General features: G+C 46.4%; 1 long non-coding RNA gene and 2 other non-coding genes across 4 annotated transcripts in view; 2 read left to right on the top strand and 1 right to left on the bottom strand.

Annotated features, from left to right (window-relative positions):
• LOC142775584 (uncharacterized) overlaps positions 1-21,743 on the top strand; it is a 179,180-nt gene that overhangs the window by 65,913 nt on the left and 91,524 nt on the right. The window lies entirely within an intron of this gene.
• Positions 12,066-12,225, bottom strand: LOC119177422 (U1 spliceosomal RNA). Its single transcript, XR_005110605.2, has one exon. It is a non-coding gene; the product is annotated as a U1 spliceosomal RNA (small nuclear RNA).
• Positions 19,285-19,447, top strand: LOC119177421 (U1 spliceosomal RNA). Its single transcript, XR_005110604.2, has one exon. It is a non-coding gene; the product is annotated as a U1 spliceosomal RNA (small nuclear RNA).

The following is a 21,743-nucleotide window of genomic DNA, read 5'->3' on the forward strand; positions in this document are numbered from 1 at the left end:
CGCCTTTGTCATACTTGACATAACAAAGTATTATCAAAATTACTATTATCAAACATTTCAGTCTGTTCACTGACAACCAGGCGGTAACATATCTGTTGCAACTTGCACAGCCAAAGAGTAGAGTAGCTCGATGGGTAAGTGGGATTCAACGATTCAGTTCTGACATAACACATAGACCAGGTCCGAAACATAAGGACGCTGACGCTCTATCACGTCTTCATGTGCAAGGAGAAATTACGGAAAGAAGCACCAACTTGATGAAGCTCTGGGAGGGAACGCAGGACATGGAGCTGCGTAATGGAAAAATGTGTGTCCCAGAGACAAAAGTACCCGAAGTGCTCAGAATAAACCACATCAGTGCGCACTCAGGAGGCCACGATGGATTCCGGAAAACATATCATAAACTCACCCAAAGATTTACATCGAAAAACATGAAATCGGATGTGGCCAATTGTGTCAAGATGTGCCTTGAGTGCGAAATGATAAAATCAAATATAAACCTCGTGGAAATAGAACATTTATGCCAGAGTACTCAACCGCCTCATTCGAAGTGGTTCACCTTGACTTCGCGGAAATTAAGAAGAGTGAAGGCGTCAAGAAAACCCAAGCTTTCCTGGTCGCCGTGGATGAGTGCGCGCTATTTGCGGCCGCCAAACCTGGAAGAGAAGACGCGGATTGTGTCATAGCACTGGAAGAGGGGGAAATCTTCAATAATACCAAAGTCATTGTTGCGGACAATAGACCAGCGTTTAGAAGTCGAAAGTTACGTGATTGGGCGAATAAAAGAGACATTTTACTTTGATACCCAGCGCCTTACTACCCTGAGGCTAACTCTCTTGCCGAACGAATGATTAGAGATTCGAAAATTTACCTGAAGTTATAACCGTATTTCAAGCCTGGGGGCTGGGAGAGCGCTTTAGGCCGCAGTGAATCACCATAACGGGTCTTACATCACTGGCATTGGGTGCAGCCCGCATTTTTCTGATTTGTACTGTTCCTTGCTGACAACAAGCTCGGTTTAGTTGGCAAGACTACTTTAAAAGAACGCTTTAAGACCAAACTACAACAGCAGAAATACCAAAGCTTAATGAAGTGGAACATTGACCATCACCACAGCAGAAAGATGCTGAATATTGAACCCAGATCTATGATGCTGCGGTAGTCAAGGACTGGGTTCTAAAACTGCCTTCACCGGTCCATACTTCGTGATTAAAATGACTAAGCAACAAGGAAGGCTAGAGACTTTGTATTATACTGGACCAAATGGAAAGACGAAAGACGCATCAATCGGAAATGTGATACCTTATTACCAACGTGAAAGGAACGAGAGCCGGCCGGGAGGATGTAGCGATCCGCATCGCTAGCGCCAGCAAGAGGAGGGCTGGAGACGAAGACAAGAAAGTGGAAGAGTAGAGCAATAAACCAATGCAATCGTAATGTCTGCATGAAAAATAAACAAATTAGTAATTAATTAATTAATTACTAATTACGTAGGATCTGCCAATTATTAATTAATTAATTAATTAATTGGTAGATCCGCCGTACAGTGGGAATCAATGATATGCGAAGCACGAATGAGGGAGGTTGATATGCCACTTTCAAATCACATGTTACGAGCTGGAGGTAAATTATGCCATACACGACTTCCGTGTCATGGTTATCATGTTTGGATGTGTCGTTTACCTTCGTCATCTATTCGAGTCACGTGATTCCAAATTTAGTATATGGGGAGCTAGCGAAGCGGCCACGCGTGCACGCTATGAGCGTGGTATGTTGTCATGTTCTTACATGACACTCGTCTGATGATTATCATGGTTGCACTAGTCATATACCTTCGTCATCCATTGACGTCACGTAACACCAAATTTGGTATATGTGGAGCTAGCGAAACGGCCTCGAGTGCATCATGAAGGGCCCAATATACTCTAACGTAACGTTGACAGCGACGGTACGTTAGCAAAACGCCAGCCCTCTATAGTCCGACGCCAAGCGCGACCGGCGCGACCAGCGTCCGTCGGCGCGGCCCGACGGCAACCGGCGCGAAATGCGACATGCTGCATTTGGCGCCAATGCGTTGCCCAGACAGCACTGCGTCTGCCTCTTTTCGAGACGGAGGGACGTCGGACGCTCTGAAACGCGGATGTGTCAAAGCAAGCAACGCAGTGCGCGCCTGCGAGTTCATGGGAGGACCGGCGCCTGGCGTGGCAACGTCGACGTGACGAAACGAACGCCGGCGAGCACGCGCACCGCGTCACGTCGAAAGGTATTGGCATCTTGACTGTGGCATGTAGTCGTGTTCTCAGACGACATGCATCTCATGATTATCATGTTTGCACCAGTCACATACCTTCGTCATTCATTGACGTCACGTAATACCAAATTTGGCATATGTGAAGCTAGTGAAACAGCCGCGAGCGCATCATGAGTGTGGCATGTAGTCATGTTGTTACATGACAGGCATGTCGTGATTATTATCTTGTTTGGATGTGTCATTTGCCTATGTCGTCCCGTTCACGTCACGGAATACCGAATCTGGTTCATGTGAAGCCAGCGAAACGGCCACTAGCACATCATGAGTGTAATATGTAGTCATGTTGTTACATGAGCTGCATCTCATATTCATCATGTTTGCACCAGTCTCATACCTTCGTCATCCATTCACAACCCGTAATACCAAATGTCGTATAAGTGAAGCTAGCGAAACAACCACCAGCGCATCATGAGCGTGGCATGTAATCATGTTGTTACATAACGCGCATCTCATGATTATCATTTTTGCACCAGTCAGATACGTTCGTCATCCATTCACGTACCGTAATACCAAGTTTGGTATATGTGACGCTAGCGAAATGGCCGACAGCGCATCATGAGCGTGGCATGTTGTCATGTTGTTACATGACAAGCATGTGATGATTTTCATATTATGGTCTGTCGCTTGTGTTTGCCATGCAATCATGTCATACCATACCAGTTTTGCAACATGTCATGTGAACGAAACCACCGCAAGAGCAGCAAAACCATTAAATGTAAATTATGAAATTCATGACATACATGTCATGATTTTCATGTTACGACTGGTCGAATATGCTCGTCATATAGTCACGTAATGCCACACGAAGTTTGGTAGCGATACCATCATCCAAACGGCCAGGAGAGCTAAACGTCGTAGGCGGCTACATAGATAGATAGATAGATAGATAGATAGATAGATAGATAGATAGATAGATAGATAGATAGATAGATAGATAGATAGATAGATAGATAGATAGATAGATAGATAGATAGATATAGATAGATAGATAGATAGATAGATAGATAGATAGATAGATAGATAGATAGATAGATAGATAGATAGATAGATAGATAGATAGATAGATAGATAGATAGATAGATAGATAGATATGGTTAAAGTCACCGAAGTTCGCTAAGAAATGTTTCGCATTAAATAAATAAATAACTACTATTGGTGATGTTGCGAGGTGCTGAAAACTCACATGATCATGCATGCACTCATGTGCAGGCTTACTATAAAACCAAATTAAAATATCTTACAGGCAGCGTTAGTTACTCATAATCGGTCAAAAGTACCCACGCATGCAGGACTATCAAACACAAGCACTTTGAGTTACGAAATTGGGTGTCTGAGGTCCTTCTACTAACGATTTCGTACCGCCTAACACCATCTCTGGGGGTATTGCATAGCCGAAGGACACTCTTAGGCAACAGCTGTGAGCGGTAACTCGAGAATTCAGCCACTCTAGCAAGCAGACATACGAAGATGTCTAAACAAGAAGATATGAAGTGTTGATGCCAAGAAGGGAGGGGGGGGGGGGGCTTTCACTGCTCCCCTCGCAATAAATAAAAATTTTTGTGCCTCTTGTGGTTGACGCACTTGCAAAGTTGCATGTATATAGTGAGCGCAAAGGACTCCGTAAGCTTATCACGCTGTTATACCCCTTACAAAATATAATTAAGGCTATGTTTGTGGCAATTTTCGTTGCTTTCATCAAATTTTATTCTCAGGAGTTGTCGAGTATTTCCCACGATTTGTTTGTTTGTTTGTTTGTTTTTGCCATTACATTTGAGAGAGGTGGTGCTTTAGACGGTCGATGACTTTCTAAATGGGCGATTATCGTTGGCAAACCTCTGTCTTTCTTCCGAAATTGATATTCTTTGCTAGAGCTTGGTGACTTCAAAACTGAAATCACTAAAAAAATATTCTTGGAGGCTTCAAGCTGCAGCGAGAAAGCACAGAAAAGGAGCCTCTGAGTAAAGGGTAGCTCTGAGCTGAGGATCACGATAGCCTGCGTCATTCCCCTGTTGCGGCTGGGGAGATGGAGGCACGCAATGTACGCCAAGATTTAAGGTGTCGGGGCTGTCAGGAATCGCGTCTCGGAAAGTTTCAGCCTTCCGTACACTAGTTTGTGTATACGCACTCACTGTCTTGCAAGGACCCTGGCAACAATGCTGGTGACTTCTGCCGCAGTCTCCACACTTTGCTTGGCAGACAGAACTGCACTTGGTGTGGCTCTGTAACACTGAATATTTAAGTGAACTTCCAGACAATTTAGTCGCGTGGCAGACCTTTGGAAGTTGTGAAATCGCAGTGCTGGAACACGATACCCTATTACATGGATCATTTAATGGGACCATTTCTGCATATAATTGGTACATCATCTTTGAAGTGAATAATAGCCGTTCTCAGTGGATGATATTCAACTGTAACATCGATTTCGTGATGCCACGGAGTGAATTATTTCAAGAAATGAACTTATTTCTCTTCGGTGTACAGAATTAGGACATACCTAAGCTTGTCAACGTATCACGTATATATACTCTGCAATACACGGCTTCATTCCAAAACCAGCCACTTCATTCAGCCATAGTGGACTTTTTCTTGTCATGTAGGACCAATCGGTATACCTTAAACTCAAAAGGTACGACTTCCAAGATAATAATGTGGATTTAACCGGTGCTGCCTGCACCGAACTTTGTTGAATCGCGGCCCCCCGATCGCCATCTTTGGCGCATATAATAACTACAGATAATGTGACTGTGATTCTGCTTGCATACTGTTTCTACCACAGGTTGTCGCTGAGGTACACAGTGTGGTTCCGGTGCTCGGCTGCTGATCCGCAAAGTCACGGGTTCGATGCCGGCTAACTGTCCGTGTACTTATAAAGAGAGCAATTTATTTTAAAAAAATGAGGGAAATGCAGTGAGGTTAACCAGAATATGACATCCGCTTTGCTACCCTACTCGAGGGGAAGGAAAAAGAAATACGGAAAGATTAGCGGAGAGAAGTGACAATGGTACTCCCACCATATGTGCACGTTAAAGAAAAAAAAACCCCAGACGGTGAAAATTTCAGGTACCCTCCACTAAGACGCGCCTCATAATGATTTTGACACGTAATACACCAGATGTCATTGTTGCGCATCTACCACACTGCCTCGAGCAAACTTCCACTACGTGATGGTCCCACGTGTTTGTTCTGTCTTTGCCTTCCCTCGCTCTATCATACAGTATCAAACGGGACGTGCGTCCGATTGCGCCCCCTTCCCTTTCAATCGACGTTCATTCGCCATGTCTTTATATACGGCGTCGCGACACGAACACCGTAGCAACGGCCGTTTCGAGTCCGGTGCGGCCCGATTGCAGTGAAGGGCGAGCGCTGGTGAGTCAGCAGCGGTCGCCCGTGAAGCTGCAGAAAGTGCGCGCCCGTTCTCGGGAGAGGGCGCCGAGGAGGACCGGTTTGCAGTGTTTGCGGCATCCGACGCGAACGACTACGCCGTCCTCTTGCTGAGTGAACGGTGCGCGCAGGTGCCCGCGACGGTGGCTGGACGGTGCATCCAGTTATTGGCGCTGGCGACCCTCTCCCTCACCAGCCAGTTGAAGGCGCGCCCGCTAAATCGTATTTCGCTTTGCGCCGGAAGAGCGAGCTCGAAAGAAATGTTCCACTCTGTAATGTAGCATTAACGCCCCCTTCACCCCCCACCACACGATTTCCAACTTTGCACCGACTCTCGGCGAAGCTCTCAAAAGAGCGGAAAGGCTGAGCGGTTGTTTTATCACGACGTTCGACATTGCTAAGATAGCAGCCGTGCGTGTGCGTACGGCTTTAGAAACGCGAGCGTAAATTTTTCCACTCGCCCCGCCGTGGTGGTCTAGCGGCTAAGGAACTCGGCTGCTGACCCGCAGGTCGCGGGATCGAATCCCAGCTGCATTTCCGATGGAGGCGGAAATGTTGTAGGCCCGTGTGCTCAGATTTGGGTGTACGTTAAAAAACCCCAGGTGGACGAAATTTCCGGAGGTCTCCACTACGGCGTCTGTCATAATCATATGGTGGTTTTTGGGACGTTAAACCCCACAAATCAATCAAATTTTTCCACTCTGTGGATGACTTGAGCCTTGTAGATTACAAAAAAAAAAGTGTTCTTGCATTCCTGGCTTAAATATAAAAGCAAGCACTTGGGTTTCCTTTTTTCTCATTCATTCTGTGAAACGCAGTACTGTCTGCTTTAGTAAACAGCTGGGCTAGTTTCTTTGTTAGACACAACCTATAGATACCAACATACGGCTAAGCAAAGAAAACCACGAAGGCACCGTCGTCTACTAATTATAACATTAATTGTAGCGTACGGAAAAGAACAGCTTGCCGGTGCGGCCGGCAACCACAACGTTCTGATTACGAGCGCCCTTTGTGTAAATAACATCTATGGTGTATACAGACGGTTTCGCCACCACATGCCGTTCACTGCTGAGATTGTGTGCTCACCGGAAACGAAACCTGGAAAACCTCCTGTTTACATTGTTTTAGCGTGATTTTAACCAGCGTTGCTGGCCGCGGCAGCTCGTGTTTTGATGTTTTCTGGCGATAGAATTATTCCGATGAAGGGCGCACTGCTCTGGGGCCGGGGTGCGGTCTACAATATGACGCTACGTCGAAACGAGAAATGAAGGCAGAAAGTGCGCCGAGACTGTACTGATCGGGCTAAAAACTGGATTCTCACAAAGAGCGTTCCTTCTGCCAACCTCATTAAAAGGCAGGTAGAGTGAAATGCATTCTTTTATGGCACAGGTGTAAGATGGTCAGGCCAGGCCTTAGTCGAAGTTCCCCAGTTAGAGGGAACGCGTCGGACACCATCTCGTCCTCTCGTGGTGGATAATTGTGTTGAAGCCTGAAGTGCATTTCAAAACGTGAAAGCTGCAGGTAACGCAAAAAAAAAATCCACCGCAAAGTAGTTTGTTGTATAGTTGGAGCATCATGATTGGTGTGCACTGTTCGAAGCAACACGCGCGACAAAGCCCTCAACATTTGAAAAAGCGCTCAACAATTGAAAAAAAAAAAACTAGCTCATCGCAGACTTGTATGTTGCTTGAAATTTTTTATATCAGCTGTACCATGGTCACTACGAAATACTGCGTGAAAGCTACTTAACTGAGCCCCCCCCCCCCCCCCACCCATGCGGTCTGGCCGTACAAACCACAACAAAACAGTCAAGCAGCCGTTTAGTGATCTTAATACACATAAGTGTTCCCTTTTTCCTCATGCTATATCACAATGGAATAAATTGCCCGTAGAAGTAGTAAACGCAAATACAACTGAATCATTTGTTCAGTTTTTAAATAACCTTTCATTTGATATGTAAAGTTCTGTTTATGCTGAACAGCTTTGTGGCAGTTCATTCTCATCTTCACTTTTTTTATGCATACTGTTCATCTCATGTGTTGTACGTGCATGTTTTATCAATTATAATGTCGTGTGTTTTTGTTATTGCGAAGAATATTTATTCATTTATTTTATTTTGCTTGTTGATTGTGGTTTACTACTTAAGTTATCGAAAGTTGCAAGCTTTATTGTTGGTAATGCTTTTTAATAATATTCTCACTACTGCTTGGGCCCTAGTATAGGGCCTACAGTATTTGTAAATAAATAAAAATAACATAAGTCATCGCACAGTGTACACAGTGGTGCCCCTGTTTTGTTACCATTGCATTTGCTTTTTTATGAGAGCGATGCCTGCGAATAAGTTCACATTGGTTCGAACAAGTGATTCATCGCCTGTAATGTTGCCGCTAATAGACATCGTCACACTCTAGCTAATTTATCTTCCAGTGTGAGCGTGAACTACAGATGTACACGATGGTTTAAATTGAAAGTTGTATTCACGAACAGTGTACTTGTGAACACACTATTCGTGGGACTCAGCCGCAGTCGGCGTCATCGGATAGGGAGTACACTTTAGATTATCTCAGTCACACCGAACACTTTGAATCTCTAGCGATTCTGATCGGCCCCGATGTCCGTATCAGAAGTGTGCGGTGTGGCCCCGGAGCAGTAATAAGCGTTTTATCGTGATATCTGGTGCTTTGATGAACATAAATGAAAAAAAAAAATTAGGAGACCCTAAAGCTTCGCCCTTTAGGAGTTGAATGCGATAGCGACATCCTGTTCCTACAGTGCGTACTTGAAACACTTAGTGCATGAAACCTTTTTCGAATTTGCTATACGCACGTGCCCTTAAGGGAATAGGCGCAGTATATAGCGTGTGTGCCTGTTGTAGTGGGGTACCGGCCTTCAACCAACTCTGGCTGGTTAGTTTCGAGCATCGAACGCGTTATTCGAAGGTCGTGGGTTCGATTCCTGCTCACGGCTGGTTGTTTTCCCCCCCCCTTTTATTTCTTCTTATTTACATTCCATTGGGTCTAATAACTGTCCCTGTACATTCCTTGGCATTACTGTCTGTTAGATCTCATATATATATATATATATATATATATATATATATATATATATATATATATATATATCAAGTCCCGGCTGCGGCGGCTGCATTTTCGATGGCGGCCAAAATGCTGTAGGCCCGTGTGCTCAGGTTTGGGTGCACGTTAAATTACACCCTATGGTTGAAATTTTCCGAACCTTCCACCACGGCGTCTCTCATAACCATATGGTGGTTTTGGGACGTTTAACCCCATATATCAATCAATCAATCAATCAATCAATCATTCAATAAATTAATGACTCAATTTTATTTCATTTTCACACGAAAAGAGAGCAGAAGGGACTAAAAGCTGATACAGTTTCACAGTGGTCCCACCCTCTCTTTATAAATAACAGCAGCACATTGCAGATGCATAAAGAATAAGTACAACACACTTACAAGTATAGCTTTCACAGGCATTGGCCTTTAGTTGTTCCTTCTCTGTTTTCTATGACGTGCCGCAAAAGTTTTATCTTTTTGAATCTCGCATGATGTCAAGAAATGCGTCACGGCAAAAAATAAAAAAAAAATATCTCAGCACATCTACGGAGTTAAAGATGATGATTGGGGCGAAGCTTCCGTCAGTGCGTCCATGCTTCCGTTCATCCGTCCATCCGTGTGTACGTCCGTCCGTCCGTACCTCCATCTATCTGTCTGTTCGTCCATACGTGCGTCCATCTGTCTGTCTGTTTGTCCGCCCATGCGTCCGTTCATCTGTCTGTCTGTCTGTCTGTCTGTCTGTCTGTCTGTCTGTCTGTCTGTTTGTCTGTCTGTCTGTCTAGTGAATACTTTAAGTACCACCATCTCACATCTTTTCATCAGCAAGCATCGCCATACAGCGGACATTTTAAGGACTATGGGAGAGGGGGCTACTGCTACAAACACGGGACGTATGACCCATGGCGTAAGGAGCTTCGCCTATAAAACAAAAGAAAAACGTTCAAGACGTGGCTCGGTCTGTCGCCGTTCGTTGTCAACGGCAAAATACCGGCGAGTTGTAACGTTAAAGAGGCTGATCCTACGGCAACAAATCGTTCTATGCGTCAGAAAAAAAAAAAAGATGCGCGACTGCACCGGAAATTTCTAAAAGGCAGTCAAGCGTATTCTTTTCTTTTTTCTTCTTTACAACATCGATGATGTGTCCGCCATTTGCTGGTCCGGTTGACGACCTAGAGATGAAGACATGACCACGCTCACGTGGTGGCATCAGGCAATATTAGGAATATGAAGGTGTGCCTAGCTGAACCAATGTGACCATGCATGAGCAAGCCTTATAAAGCTCTTTTGAGCATTGCAAAAGCTAATTAGCTACGCATAAGTAAGCTAATATGTTCACTCTGTAATAAACACTATTTAGGCCGAGCTGAGAACCTTCTATGCCTATAGGAAGCCAAAGCAACGCAAGGTGCCACTGCGACTCCGGACAGGCATTGCCATCTTTGGCGCTGCCTGTCCGGAGTCACGCATTGGAGCCAGGATACTGTTAGGCCGCGTTCACACTGAGCATTCCGGCCGCCGAAAGTGCTCCGAATCCGGTTCGGCGGCGGCGAGATCCGCCGAAAGGGCCCTCTCCGCGCCGATCGCTCTCGGACCGATTTTTGCGGCGTCTGCCGCCGAATCGGTCACCGCGGACCAATAGGAGCGCTAGTCAAGGAATTTTGAAAAATGGCAGCCAAGCCCTACTCACTTGTTATGCCGCAGTGCACGTAACTGAATGTTGAAACCAACGGGAGTTTAACCTACTCTGTGCCTACTTCGCGTCCGTATTTCGTGAAAGAGGTGACCGAGGTTGCTGTTGGCATGACAGAGCTTGTTGCGGTCTTCCAGAGCAAAACGAACCCACCAACGCCGCTGGCGTCGGTGGTTTTTCTGCTCTTCGTGCATTACAAGACAGCCACTTGCCAGCAAAGTAAGCAGTACTGTCTTTTCTTGCGCACGAGATTCGTCAAAGTATACACCACCGGATAGCGTAGTAGCGTTTGCGAGCCGCGACAACAACCGGGTGACAGCGCATCCATCCCGCGTTCACCCCGTGGTAGATGGCATATTCGGCGGCGCGGGGCGCGTCCAGTGCGAACGACGCTGCGTTTCGGCGGCAGGGGAATTTCGGTCGCTGTAGAAGGCGGATGTTTCAGTGTGAACTATAGGCTTTACGAAAGACGGCGACGTGCACGGTCCTGAAGGCGCCACTGCTACGATCTCCGCTGACACGGTCACCAGCCGTTTGGTAGTGTAGGTTTCTCAGATCGCGGCTGCTTCTGCGCAGATCTGATAGACGAGCGGACGAGACGACGGTGAGTTAAACAAGGTTTATGTACAGCATATATACAGAGGCGTTACAAATTCGGCACTGGGGCCGACAGTTTAAAGACTCGAAGAGCCGGGCTCTCTTCTATGACACATAGGTCTACTCCTCACGGCGCGCCACAGGGCTTTTTTTATATGCAACGGGTGGATTCTTTGAGTAACCAAATGTCCAAACAGAAGCGCCGCTGGCCGTGAGGTCAGAATCCTCCAATGGGGTCGCCGCTGGGCCGCGTCATTCTCGTCGAATCCGGAGCCGCTGCGCGTGGTTGCAGCCAAGGACGCGAGTGACGTCGCCACGCAATGTGTCAGACTCGCCAGACAGCAGGGGCGGCGCCAGGGGGGGGGGGCAAGGGTGGGCTGGAGCCCCCCCAAAATTCTCGCCTGCCCCCCCTATGCCCACCCAAGTGCCCGGAAGCATATATTGAAAACCTAGTAGGAGCAGAGCTAGCTTGGCCCCCCGGAGGAACTCACTTTTCGTGGTTGCCCCCCCCCCCCCCAGTAAAAACATCCTGGCGCCGCCCCTGCCAGACAGGAAGGCGCCGATTGCTTTGACGGGCTCGCTGTGCGTGCGCGACAGAAAGGCACCGCCGCGTGATAACGCCGTTGAGTTGTTCGCGTCAGGCGGGCTCGCGTGCTGGCCTTGACACAGTTTGCCTTTTTCAGATGCATGGACGTTCGCTGTGAACTCGCAGGCATAACAATTCTTTGATTGCACAAACGGAGGAGAAAGTCGAGCATAGCATAGCCATGTGTACAACTTTATAGTGGGAAAGGGAAGTGAGTGGAAGGTGGAGAAGGAAGGACGGTAGCTGTGGAGTACAGTAGAGCGAAAGAGTACGAAGACTTTCATGTACAGTTCACATGCATACATTTAAGCTTTTCTGTGTAACTGCCACAATAAGCAGTGCGCGCTGGCAAGTAACCGTATACATACCTAAGCAGCGCCTTCTTTCATTGGGTTGATACCAATTCTCATTTTTTAATTCATTGAGGGGCCTAGCGGGTACGCCAAGCCCCACTACCAAAAATTATATGCCCCATCCACCCCAGTTTGGGTTGAATGTGACGTGCTTCGGCGACCTGCAGTGATGCAGGAAGCCTCGGCATGGGACCCCGGCCTTGTTGATCACCGTGGGTCCAGCATAACTCTAACGATGCGTCGTATACTTTTCAAAGCGGATCATCCTACTGGACTTGGTACATGGCTCTGGTTGCGGCTGCCATTTTTTCAACCTAAAAACGCTTGTGAGCGTCGAAACGCCCTAGAAATCACACAGTTCAACAATTTTCCCTTCTGATTACAAACCTGTTATCTCAATTGACCTCTCCCTGTTTGTAAACAGTGTGACGTCACTGCGAACCCCCCGCCCACCATACCCTCTCTCGGAGCAGATGGTGGTTGGCAAGGAAGTTCCGCCGGCGGCATCTTTCCACATAGCAGAGCTGCGTGTCTACATTCATTCGACAGAAATTTTTACATTACTATGTTCTAAAGTCATAGCTTTTGAAAGAAGGGGGTCGCGGAAGTGTCACTGCTCATAGTGTGGAAATTTGCTTGTCGTAGATAGATGTATGGAGAAACTTCATTTAAAGTACTGAGAGACGCGACTAGCACCCAGTGGGCTTCACCCACCTAGATGGCCGCCATAAAAAAAATCTGATCTTTTTCAAGAGCGAACGCTTTGAAAGTACATGGTGACTGGCACTTTGAGAAATATTTGCATGGCATGGATGTAAGCTTATTCAATTTCCATCGTGGCATGTGCAATGCAGTTTTAAACGAGGTACAGCATTGGCGGCAGCATGGTTTTGGGCAGCTGTGCGCGACGTCACGGATAAGATTCTCGCTCATTGCGCAAACGTGTGATCGGAGATGAATGAAAAAAAAAAGAAAAGCACTTCTTGCCGTGTGTTAGGCTGCGGTTAACATATCCTCGTAAAAATTAAAGTAAAATCCTACCACTGCGTTTCGCAATAACCCAGTGAAAATTCATGTGATGTAAAACCCGACAACTTAATAATATATAGTATTATCTAACACAGTTACCTTGCTGCGTTTGACACCTATAACGTGTTTTTTGATACATATATTGCTCCTTTAGGCCTGATACACAAACTTCTAATGCGTGATTGTGACTTAGTAAGGATGGAGCCGCAAAAGTACAAAGTAGATAAGAAACGAAAATTTCCGCTGTTTCCATTAACACGTGTGAGGTATCCGATAATACGACTTATAGCCGTGGTGAAGCGTATATGCAGATTCGGCGACGCTACAACATGCTCATAGCTCATGAGTAGTCGTAAATATCACCCGGAGATCATGCACTTTTATTTTTCTGCGCACCACACATACGCTGATATGTACGCACTCGCAGATGATCACGTCAAATGCATTTTTACCTTGACTGAATTGTCAAATCGTAAAGTTCTATCGGCAACTAGTTATAACTGCAACCGGTCCACAACGAATATCAGTGTTTTCGCTAACAGCTAGGACGCATCACGTTATTCACACTGCGCACACCACGCAGAATATTCTCAGTTTCACCGTCCTTAAAGGGGAATCAATATTGTCAATGCCTTTCAACGCACACAACATTCCACAGTCAACACTGCCCATTTTCGAAGACGATGCCTCTGTTCCTCGCACAGGCCGCCGCGTGTGTTCACTTCTCTGAGGTAAACAGCCAGCCCGAGTGGCAACATTACCACACACATAGATGTTCTCTGGGACATATTACAGCTAATGTTGCCACTGTGAGATGAAGATTCAGCTTTCAAAAAGAAAAAAAGAAACTCCCTCCAAGCACCGTGCGACTGCCCCCACTCAGCCATCGGCGGGAGTGTTTTGCCAACCGCCGCCATTACACGTGCACCAATGACTTCACGCTGTGACGTACCCCGGTAGAGGTCTATTTGCTCGATTCTTGTGCTGACGCCGTTACACAGCATGCGTGGACGTTCGTAACTGAGCAAAAGTACATTCACCAGCATTCGGAGTGACACATTGCACGATTAAGAAATGGTCGCGCGGAAGCCAAATCAACGCATGGTGGCGCTGCGACTCTGAACAGGGAGCGTTATTTTGGGAAGAAAAGTCGAAATCGAGGATGTATATCGCGCGTTTTTCCTTCCCCCCAATGCGCTGCCGCTCGCTTACGTGCTCGTACAGAGAGCGCGCGTTGCGTTTGAGTCGCCTCACAATGTTACACCCGCAGTGCGGCTTCATAGCGATCTCTCAGCTGGACCAGCACTTCCGAGAAGCGAATCTAACAAAAGGAGTAAAGCTCGATGGTCAAGTTTATGATGTTGAGCAGATGACCCAAGACGAGGACGCCCGAGTCGCTGCTAAATGCATTTCTCGGGTCTTCCCTGATAATACCGTGCACGACGTGTGCCTCGAGGTCAGTCTCATTCTGCCGGCATGAACCCGTGTACTCCATCGATGTGCTCTGTTGACGTTTATGGAAACCATAAAATTGTTGTTTTGATGTAGTATATAGCAGTAGCAGCCGTGTACTGTCATGTGGAAACGTTTGCGGCGTGCTGAAAAATAAATAAAAACTAAAGTTATACGGTCATGGCATTAAAATGTCCGAGATGTTATAGAGTCATGTCCTCCGTGCCGCGCATGACCCGCTGTCGTCTCCGCGAAGCAGCAAGCTAAGTTTAGGCACAACGAGTCAAGTTGAAGTGCTCGCTTTTTTTTTTTTTTTTTTGCTCTAGTGTCATGCTTGCTCTATTTTTCGCGAACGCGGCTGTGTTCGCTGGCTGTGACTAGATGGGGAACTGATACATCTTTACACGTGAAGAGCGTCCCTTGGTGTTTTCTGCATTGTTGTGGCAGCCCACAACACAATACTTCGGACCTCGCCGATGCTTCCGTGTGGCCCCTTCTTCCATCGCGGATAGGCACCTTCGCACAGCGAGCGTCTCGTTTTAGCGCGCCAAGCTGACGGCATGGCGCCTAAGTTAGAGAGATTGGGGTTATAAGAGGAAAAAGAAGAGAAAAGTAAGTCCCGTAACTGTCTGCATCAGTGTGCGACACATCAACCTTAGCTCACAGGGATGGAGGTGAGGAGGGATTAAAGGGATAGTATTAGAGGTATAGAGAGAGAGAAAGATGGGCTGGGACAGCGAGCGAGGACATATCGAGGGACAGGAGAGATGGGGAAGATCGAAACACGGTCACAGGAGCCCAAGGACGGGGCGCCACTTGCGAGAGCTCTTGTCGACGACAGGAGGTGGCGTAGGGCTAATCCAGTAGGCCAGAGCTGCGCTGACGTCTCCGTAGGGGACCGGCGGCAGGAGTTGGCGTAGGACCAACCCAGTCGGCCAGAGCGGCGCTAGGGTAGCTGCGCTGTCGTCGGAGATCGCGAGGGCACAACCGGTCGGCACAGAATTCAGCGAGCGAGTGCGCCTAAGTTCCCCGCGGCGAGTGCAGATAAAGCTCCTGGATACTTTAAAGTGCCAACCACTGGCACGCGTATGCACGCGCCTACGCGTGAAAAGCGTGTAGTCACGCCTGTGGAGGAAAAGAGCGCGCAACTACTGGCACGCTTCGACCGCGTTGACGCCCACGCGTCCAAGGCTGATGCACAATGTTGCTTGATCTTTTGGCTTTGAACTGTCCAAGTTCAGCACAGAACAGCACGTTCTCAACTGGAGCGGGAATGTATGTTTTAGAGGATATGAGAACACGTTAACATGTTGATAGTGCTTCAACCACCACAGTTTAGACTATTTTAGAAGTAATTGACATTTGAGTGCCCAAAGTAACTACAGCGATATGCACCAGAAATCAACATCGGTGCGTGCGCCGCTCCCGCGAATGAACATTCGCGTCTAGCATACTGTACGTCTATCATAGGCGTGTGCAGGTTTCTCCTTAAGGAGGGGGGGGGGGGCAAAAGTTTGTCCCAGTGCCCCTTCCCAGGGCTGACTTAGCACCCCCTCCCTATTATGTTAATATATGGAGTTGACATTGAGCTCTCCCCCCCCCCTCCTCTCTGCGGTGAATGAGGCGTGGCTGCCCTCCTGATCAGGTTTACAAACCACCGGGTTTCTATACCTGCACTACCAAAGTTACTAACAATATCTTGAATATGCTGGTACCTTCAGTATATTTACACAACATATTTTATATCAGTCAACTTAATAATCACGCCTGCAACTTCATGATCTGACAGATTTAAGTCAGTCATAAGACTACAATTGAGGCCAGAGTAGCAGGCTTTCGGCTGATGTGTGTGTTCGAAATATCCTCTAATGCAACAAAGCACACCTGGTTCTTATTTATACAACTGATATTGGCCATAAGATAGGAACCAAATACTGCGTAGAATGCCTTCGGGCATTTTCCATAGTCGAAATGTGCTCTAATGCAACTAACTGTGCCTGACACTTCATGATGTGACAGATATCGGCCATAATATTGGAACTGAACCCTGTATGAAAGACTTCTGGATGTTGTCTTTAGTCAAAGTATTCTCTAAAACGACACCCAACTGTTCATGAAGTCACATATATCGGTCATAATATTAGAACTGAAACCTTAATGCAAGACTTCTGGACGTTGTCTTTAGTCGAAGTATTCTCTAAAACGACAAATGACGCCCAACTCTTCATGAAGTCACAGATATCGGTCATAATACTGGAACTGAACCCTTCATGGAAGGCAGCCAAAATGTTCTCCAATGCAATAAAACACACCCGACACATCATGATGCAACAGATATTAGTGACCAGATTGAAACCGAGCACAGCGTGGAACACTTTCGGATGGTATATTTATTTATTTTCAAATACGGCTGCTCACTGTGAGGCTACTGCAAAAGTGGCGTACATGTATACAAAATGAAAGGATTTAAACAGTAATATCACATTAAGTGTGCCAAGGTAAACAAATATCACTACCCTTGAGTGCACCCCTGTAATAAATGAGAGAAATAGGACATTATTATTATACAAGTGCCTCCAAAAAGTCAGACACACTGGTATTAGGAATCAAACCAAGTAGATCAATCAAGAGTTTGATAACTTTATTTGAATGTGTTAGAGAACACTACAAATGACTTCTAAGCTGGATGGTGATTGCAGATCAGAGCTGTGTTGAAGGCTTCAGCACTTTGCTGGTAGTTTAAATATCCTTTAACATCTACAAAATGAATCCGACACTTCTTGATGAGACAGACATTGGTTTTGATGTTACGGCCAAGCACTGTGGCTTTCACATATCATCAATTGTCAAAATACCCTATAATGCAATAAAGCATGCCCAAAATTTTTGATGGGACAGATACCGATCATAAGATTGCACCAGAGCACCGTACAGAAGTTTTGGCAAGTTTTCCAACAGAGCTAAACTGGATATGCTTAAGTGCATGCATATATATAATTCAAGTTAATGCATATATTAAAAACTGAACAGAAATGAAGCACTCCTTGGAAACACATACAAATATTCAATGTTCGAAACCATCGAATAATATTTTCAGCTCATTACAGTATGGAGGAACGGATAAATACATGCACAGTTCTGAAAGGTCTCGTAAGTCACATGAGGTACTTTTTGCATTTCTTCTATACAAAGTGCAGTACCATACTAGTGCACCTTCATTCATTCTGTGCATACATGTGGTGATATTCTCTTCCAACAATCGTGTCATCGTGCAGCCGATTTCAAATTAGGTGCTTCTCACAAGGTTTTCAGTTATCTGTCCAGCTGTAAACAGAACGCGCGTTATGTTATAGTAAACTGTAAAACGATGGAGAAGCGCCATTGTATGTCTATAGCTATGAGTATCAGAATGAACTATAAATTAAGAATGTGTGTGTGTTAGAATGCCTCCAAACAACGTATGTGCTACTGAGCATGGCAGAGAAGCAGAAGAAGCGAGAAGTGAAATAGCAGGCAATACCAGCAGCACTTAATCATGCAACTTTCTTTTTCGATCACTACAGCAACGCACGCTCGAGTTTCTGTCTTGTACGTGAATGGAAATGAGACCGCTGACAGCTCAATGTGTCAGCGTCGCTGGTACCCGACACGAAATCACATCTCACTGCTACCAACCAGCGCACGCTTGTTATTAGCTTGGCAACACACGAAAACGATTAGCACCGAAGCCAACGAATGTTTCCGCGTCATACAATTCGCGAACACACTAAATAAGTACGTACGTTTTCACATCATGGAAATGTGTTGGCTAGTGCGAGGTTCGCTTTCAGCGATGAGGAATATCGATGTTTAAAACAAACACAGTGCAGATAAAAACTCCTCCGTATGAACTACGCTATATTTCGGGCGTCGTATATGGTGTCTATGTTGCGACGGAAACTACCGTAGAGTTTTTTCAGCCGATGTGCCTCGCATGTGCTGGTTCATACGAACTATAGATGGTAGAGGCCTGCTCTGCATGCAGATGACACCGATCTGAATTGCCTCCGCGGTAGGCGAGGGCTCACGCTCACAGACTTCGAACCTCCGAAGTCTGTTTACACTCGTTTTTAGCACAGAAAATCACAGATCAAAGCACAAGAACACCGACATGCTCCTTTCGCTCGGCCGATGATCGCACTCGGGACCGGCGCAAGCATAGCCGGCCGGCATTCGCTGGATTTGTCGGCGTCGCTCGAACTCGGCACGAAACCGTGTCACACTGGTAGCACTCGCAGTCGTTAGTCGTTTCGTTGTTGTTCTAGATTACGAAGCGGTCATTTAGGAACGTTTGGAGTAGTTTTCATGCTTGCTTTCAGCACTCGGCTGTGCCTTCGAAGCAGCGGCCATTGGCACAGCATTCGCAGTCATCGCGGCCTCTGGTTGGTTGGCACGCGGCCTCTGGTTGGTTGGCGCCGCTGTACGCGTGGTGACGTAGCGTACGCGAGGCGAAATATCAAGCCCGGTTTGATCCCTCGCGCCTGCTCGCGTATGCCCCTCCGACGCCGACGCCGAGAGGCGCATTTGACGCTTTTGACGCGTAGACGCGAGCGTACGCGTGTCAGTGGTTGGCACTTAACGGCGCCAACAAGGGATTCAAGCCAATTGAGATAACAGGTTTGTAGTTTAGAAGGGTATTTGTTGAACTGTGTGATTTTGCGGCGTTTCGACGCTTACTGGCGCTTTCGAGAGGGACAAAGCAGCAGCCGCAAACCAGTGCTATGTACCAAGTCCAGTAGGATGATCCAATTTAAGAGTATAAGATGCTTCATACATTCTATGCCGGACTCCCGGAGTTCAAAAAAACCGGGAGTCCCGTGCCGAGGCCTCCTGCGTCAGTGCAGGGGGCTGAAGCACGCCATTCACCCCAAAACTGGGGTGGATGGGGCATATAATTTTTGGTAGTGGGGCTTGGCGAGTGCGCCAGGCCCCTCAATGAATTCAAAAATGAGATTGTGTATCAGCCCAAAGAACGAAGGCGCTGCTTAGGTACGTTTACTTGCCAGCGCACACTTCTTATTGTGGCAGTTACACAAGAAATCTTAAATGCATGCATGTGAACTGAACGTGAAAGTCTTCGTACTCTTCCGCTCTACTGTAGTCCACGGGTATACCGTCCTTCCTTCTCCGCCTACCGCTCACTACCATTTCCCACTATAAAGCTGTACACATGGCTATGCCATGCTAGACTCTCCGCTCCGTTTGCGCAATGAAAAAAAAAAAAATGTTCCTCACGAACCAACACGCCCAATTCTCAATTCTTCAGTGCTAAGCCGTGGTGATGGCGTTGCTATATATATGAAACCGTTTGGCGAAGAATGAAACCAAGAGCGCGAGTGAACTATGAATCCGACACTGCGAGAAAACTAATGAAAATACAGCTGTTCTATCCATGACTAGTAGATGACAATAGCTGAACAACCCTACTTGTGTGACCGGAGCGCCGTTCACGGCGCGCCATCGGTATACGTCAGATGTTGGAGAACGAAAAAAATCAACATGTCCTCAAACACGCAATGCCTTTCCTCATAAGCAAAAAAAAAAAGAACTTTTAGGTTGTATGGTCTGGAATCAATCCAAAGTCAATGAAAACGTAGTAATTTGAGCTATTTTCGTATTATACTTCACAGCATGCGCCTTACAGGAGTAAGGGCGTGAAGCGAACACGTGCATCATCCGATATCAGCGGCCGCTCGCGAGAGATGTCCACTTTGCCGTAATGTTTTATTTTTCGGCCATGGGTTGCACACAACATCAATCAATGCATATATACAGCTCCTAAAAGGTCAGCACTGAGCGCATAACTGCAACTGCTCCATCAACTGCGCTTCCTGCACACAAGCCTTGCTATAGTGTGCGGTGCGAGGATTGAACGTGGTTGTCCGGTGGCCATTTGTGCACTCCGGCATCTGGCAGTGGGTTCCTGTAGTGTGCTCGACCCTATCGAGACCCCTTAGAACAACCCAAAGGCAGACTACACAGAACTTATAGACCCACCATTCAGCCCACATGGCTTTAGGTGGCGTTCAAGCAATGGACCATAGTTTTTTTTTATCTCGGTGTTATAACTACCGTATAGCAGTGACCGACATAGGATGTCTACGATAACCACAATACTGTTAGAAATGTCACATCCGGAAAACTTGGTGAATTTGAGGTTATTTTCCCTCTCTGTCATCTTAAGTTGATCGAGAGTGCGCTTTCACGCTGAATTTTTTTTTTTCATCGCCGAAAGCATATTTAGAACAGTTTTTGTTTTGAAGCATTTTGTTTTTTAGTTGGCAACTTATCAGTTTGAATATTTGACGTTATGTAGACCTATAGGAGCAAAGGAAACTTATTCACTTTCTCAGAGCCCTGTAAAGTGGACGGGGGTTGACGACCCCCGTAGCTCAATGGTAGAGCATCGGATGCTTTATTTGAACGTCGCAGGTTCGGATCCTGCCGGTGGCAAGTTATGTTCACTTTTCTTGATTCCCATTTACATAGCAATTACTTTAATGACATCCCCTATACACTCCTTGGCATGATTGACTGTTATTTCTCAATAATGTTGCGTACCTGGATATATAGTAAGTAAATTAGAGATTTCTGTATCTCTGTGTTGCAGTACCGCGTCCATTGTGGCTATGAGTGAGTTCCCTTGAGAAGACCGCTACTCGGCATGTGGCGGGACTTGATCTGACCTGTACCATGAAACGGCTAACCGAAGAAACTTGCCAGAGCACCCTTCTGTTCTTACAATCAGGTGCTCGTTAAGAAACACCAGATGGTCTAAATTGATTCCGACCATTCAAGTGCGACATACTTCGTAACCCGGAAGTACGTTATGTAGTGGTCTGCCCTTTTTTTTACATCACCTATACATCTGTGATGCAGTCCGTTCATTTTCTCCAAAATAAGGCTGATCCACGATGTAAACACAGTAGATGCCCGCATGAGGGAAACTTGCTCTAAATCTTTTTCTTAGTGGCCGCACCCAAGAAACCTACACTGTGTTTCCAAAACAAGCGCCCGCAAAGCTTGGTTGATGTGTAATTAAATCTGAATACGAACAACAAACAGCGCAGTGCCGATACACGATTATAAGCGATAGCGATCATGTTGTGAAATTGTGTTTTAATGTTGCAAATATTGAGGAAGTGTTTACGACTTAGAAAGTGCTTTGAACGACGAGAAATGTTTTTAAATAGCTGTTAGAAGAGGACGAAGATCAAACAGGAAGAAGG

This window comes from Rhipicephalus microplus, chromosome X (assembly GCF_043290135.1).
Source record: "Rhipicephalus microplus isolate Deutch F79 chromosome X, USDA_Rmic, whole genome shotgun sequence".
NCBI classification, from domain to species: domain Eukaryota; kingdom Metazoa; phylum Arthropoda; class Arachnida; order Ixodida; family Ixodidae; genus Rhipicephalus; species Rhipicephalus microplus.